General features: G+C 39.7%; 1 protein-coding gene and 1 long non-coding RNA gene across 2 annotated transcripts in view; one reads left to right on the top strand and one right to left on the bottom strand.

Annotated features, from left to right (window-relative positions):
• LOC116702128 (uncharacterized) overlaps positions 1-4,716 on the top strand; it is a 22,370-nt gene that overhangs the window by 716 nt on the left and 16,938 nt on the right. The window lies entirely within an intron of this gene.
• epb41a (erythrocyte membrane protein band 4.1a) overlaps positions 1-4,716 on the bottom strand; it is a 76,503-nt gene that overhangs the window by 69,767 nt on the left and 2,020 nt on the right. The gene's annotated exons all lie outside the window — the stretch shown is intronic.

The following is a 4,716-nucleotide window of genomic DNA, read 5'->3' as shown; positions in this document are numbered from 1 at the left end:
GGGGGGGCGGTGTCAGCAAGGCCTGATGACAGCAGTTACTGGTGAATGTTTCATATCATGACAGGATATGAAAAAATTCATATTGTGATAATGGCAATGTTTGGATGTGCACTTTGCTGTACTGTTTATATTTTATACAGAATAGGAATCTCACTCTGTTGTTCAGAAGCTAAAGAACTGAGATGCTGTTTTTAGTTGTTACTGAATATTTGAAGGAAAACTGTTAGCGCTTATGCTGACTTATTAAACTACTATAACGCATATCTTTGCAATTGGATGTTCTTAAAGTTAATAAAAGACTGTTTATTACTCTATTTGTCATATCAAGTATATCCCACAGCCATCGGCACAAAAAAGTCTAATAAAGCGACATTAACAGCCAACAGCAGGGAGGCGATCACTTATATGCTACGTGTAACAAAGAAAAAACGGAGGAAGAAGAGGACAGCCGGGTTATTTTCACCTCAGCAAGAGGTAGTGGTGAGTGCTAGGAGCAGGGCACTAAGTAGTGCTAAGTACTGCAATCGGTTAAACGCGTTATTAACGGCATTAACGCAAACCCATTTTAATGGCGTTAATTTTTTTATCGCAAGATTAACGTTCTTTTTGGCCAAGAGAACTTTGTATTTCTTTTCAGATTCTGTTGCAGCAACTAGTAACGTTAGAAAAACTACAACAGTACACCAGATTTAGCTAGACCGGAAATAAAACAACAGGCAAGCCGCACACACGATGTTTGGGCTTGCGAGCCGGCCAAAGAGTAGTAATATTACGTTTTGAGTGTATAGCATATCTAATCCCCATATAGGCCTACAGAATATCTAATCCACATATAGGCCTACAAAATATCTAATCCCCATATAGGCCTACAGAATATCTAATCCCCATATAGGCCTACAGAACCAAGGGACCCAAGAATCTCCCTTTGCTAGTCAGCTAGCTAGTTATGTTGTGTCGCTCTAGCTGTTCGCGGTTTCGCAGGTAAGGTAAATGTTTCTGTGGTAACAGCGAGTTGGACCAATCAGAAACGTTGCTGTTACGCTTAGGATTGTGGGTAATATAGTTTTTCTAACGTAAGATAGTGGATAATTGTTTTTCTTATAATGTTACAAGGTTGATATCATACAGACTTCTAGCTTCATTAGGCAGAAACTGGGTCAGGCTACCTGGATGGTTTAACATTATGGCTGATATCTAAATTCTTATGGAGAAATCAATGGGATTTTTACTATATATATATACACACACACCACACAAAAAAAAATACTACAGAATTTATAGTTTACCACACCTCTTTTTTACCACTAACCTCTGTCATAATATAATATATATATACAAATGGAGTTTTAACTGCATTGAGTTTCTTCTGTGTTCCCATCCTGAATGAAGCTGAGTTGTTGGAAGCAGTGTGTGGCTAAACTGGACCAAAAGGTGCGAGAACTAATTGGCATGCTACATACAGACATCATTGCATGAGTCTTGGATATATATTAAAATGTATATTTATTTATAGATCTGTACAGTCCCACTGTATTTTTATGTATTTGCCACTACGGAGTCCCGAAATCACATCCGGAAAAAAAAAAGTGGCACGAAATAATTTGTGGCCAGATACTATTTTTTTGCCTCAGAATAGTATTTTTGGGATAACGATGGAGCCCTAACTATAATGCGGGCAGTTCTGCTGTAGAACAACCTGCATGGGGCACACGCTACCCAGAGCAAGCTAAAGGTGCAGTCATGGACAGAATGATTTGATTGAATGTATTTTAGACTGGGAATGAGTACAAAGACATTCTAAAAAGCTGGTCATGCAAGGAATTGTAATTGCGAGATGATGCATTAACCCTCATGTTGTCCGGGTCAAATTGACCTGTTTCTGTATCAGTGTCTTTTTAACTACCAAATAAACATGATTAATTCCACAAACACTCTTAAGAAGATTTAAATCTCTACATTATTAATTTTTGAGGTGTCTTGTAAATTTCATAGCATTTGACAAAAACATTGAAGTGGTTTTGAAATATTATGAGTAAAAGTTGACATATTCCAGTCTGTGATATCCATCAACACACTTCCTTTAATTTTAGTGTAAATCATTCCATTTTTTTTTTTTTCTAATTTAAACATAGGTATGATTTCCTAAAATTAGGTTTATTGACCAAGATTCCCATAAAAACTGTAAAACTAAGTAAATTAGTGTTAGGCTACGTAGGTTAAAGTCAAAAAAGTGGAAACATTGAAAAAAGTGATGAAAAAAAGTGACCAAAACGTAAGAAAAAAGTTAAAAACATAGATAAAAAACTTGCGAGGCCGGTGTTTACCGGTAAGCTAATCTTCAGGCTAATATGCTATTCTAGTTTTTTTTTTAAATAGTGTAAGGATGTAGCTAATATAAGACTTTGGTTTTCTGTGATTGTGCTCAGATGGGACAGTGTACAGGAGCAGTGTTTCTCTCACATGGGTTGATCTTTGTATATATTACACAATCATCTTGGGAGGGCTCCATAGACTGTGCATTATTATCAATATTACAGTCTATGGATGGCTTGAAGGCTTCATGTTCCGGTAAGACTGGGCAGCTGACGCAGCAGCATTCCGGGAGCACGAGGGGGCCACTCCTCCGCGGCTCGCGGCGCGTGGCGGGCGGTGTCGGTGTGGCGGAGCTGCTGCTGTCGGCCTGATGTCGGTCTGATATCAGCGGGTCCGAGCAGCGCAGGCGGATGGAAGAGCGACATCTGTGAGCGGAGCAGGGCCGCGGGCACGCGCTCAGCTGCTGTGTAGTGTGTGCATGATCAGATGTGACTGTCAGACTGTACAACAGTATGTGCCACAAATAGACCGTGCCTGTGCACTGCTGCAGGAGTTTGAAGCCAGTGTCTAATTGGATTTGTATGGGAAAGCAGGAGGAATGTTCTAGATCTTACGTGTATTAATATGGTTTTTCTGACAAAGGCGTTACAGTAAAAGTACATCCATGGAGTGAAGGCATGTGTAAATTATATTATGATGTGTCACCGCTGACAACACAACAACGACTTGGGGAAATTCGCAAACTCAATTGACAAATCAGCCAAAAAATCTCCATTTCTGCCTCTCAGCCAAGAGTGTAGGAATCCTCGGTTGTTCAGGTCAAAACAGATACAATTTAATATATTCCTCAACTTTAAAATGGCAGTGTACAGTATATTGGGTTCATTTTTTTTTAAAACAGCATTTAAGATGATGTAAATGGTGTTTTTGTATTGAGCGCCTGTGTAAGTGTGAGGTTACCCCTGAAACAGCAGAATGTGTGGGGCTTCCATATCACGGTCCTGATGAACAGCCCTGACACATGAGAACAGGAATCCTGTGAGTTCTGACTTAGCAGAAATGTCATTTATTGTTGGTGATTATGATGAAAGCTCAGTGCGAGGAGGCTGCTCACTGTAAGCGGACTCATGCTGCACTTCCAAACACAGTCAACACCAAAAACAGAATAAACCGTGGATGTACATTACTGCACAAACGGATAGCAGAGCTCCAAAAATGCTCTGTCCACCCAGGGACGGAGGGGTTAAAACAGCCCTGGACTTTCTCCCAAACAGGCCCATCATCCGCCATTCGCTCCTAGCCGGGGCCGACAGACACTTGCCAGGATGTCTTGATACTACACATGCCACAATACTGTAGCATGACAAGGTATTCACAGCAAGTAGCATCAGATGATGATTGGGTTGTGTTATTAATGAAGCCAGCCGTCAATAAAAAACAAAAATGTCAATGTCATTTCATGTGCATTGAAAATAAAATACAAATAATAAAATGTCAAACAGAAAACCCAAATTACACACACCCTGTAATTATAAAACAGTACAGAGTATTACTGACAAGCCTTTCAGATAAAGCAAGAACTACTCGCTGTACCTGAACATGGGGTAGATATTCTGGTAGGCCTATATGGGGTAAGATAATATGTAGACAATACTGGGGAGTAGATATTCTGTAGGCTATGATAGATTATGTGGCATATGGGGAGTAGATATTCTGTAGGGCTATATGGGGAGTAGATATTCTGTAGGCCTATATGGGAGTAGATATTCTGTAGGGCTATATGGGGAGTAGATATTCTGTAGGCCTATAGGGGAGTAGATATTCTGTAGGGTATATGGGGATGAGATAGTCTGTAGGCTATAAGAATAGATTTCTGTAGGCCTAATGGGGATTAGATATTCTGTAGGCTATAGGGGATTAGATATTCTGTAGGCATGATATGTGGATAGTAGATATTCTGTAGGGCTATATGGGGAGTGATATCTGTAGGCCTTCATAAGAATTAGATATTTGTAGGCCTATATGGGGAGTAGATATCTGTAGGCCTTTATAAGAATTAGAGATTCTGTAGGCCTATATGGGGATTAGATATTCTGTAGGCCTATATGAGGAGTAGTATATCTGTAGGGCTATATGGGGGTAGATATTCTGGTAGGCATTTATAAGAATTAGATATTCTGTAGGCCATATGGGGATTAGATATTCTGTAGGCCTATATGGGGATTAGATATTTGTAGGCCTATATGGGATTAGATATTCTGTAGGCCTATATGGGATTAGATATCTGTATGGCTATATGGGGAGTAGAATTCTGTAGGCATTATAAGAATTAGATATTTGTAGGCCTATATGGGGATTAGATATTACTGTATGCCGATATGGGGGTTAGATATTCTGGGCGCC

Source organism: Etheostoma spectabile, chromosome 14 (assembly GCF_008692095.1).
Source record: "Etheostoma spectabile isolate EspeVRDwgs_2016 chromosome 14, UIUC_Espe_1.0, whole genome shotgun sequence".
Lineage (NCBI taxonomy): Eukaryota > Metazoa > Chordata > Actinopteri > Perciformes > Percidae > Etheostoma > Etheostoma spectabile.
This window is presented reverse-complemented; position numbering and strand designations above follow the sequence as displayed.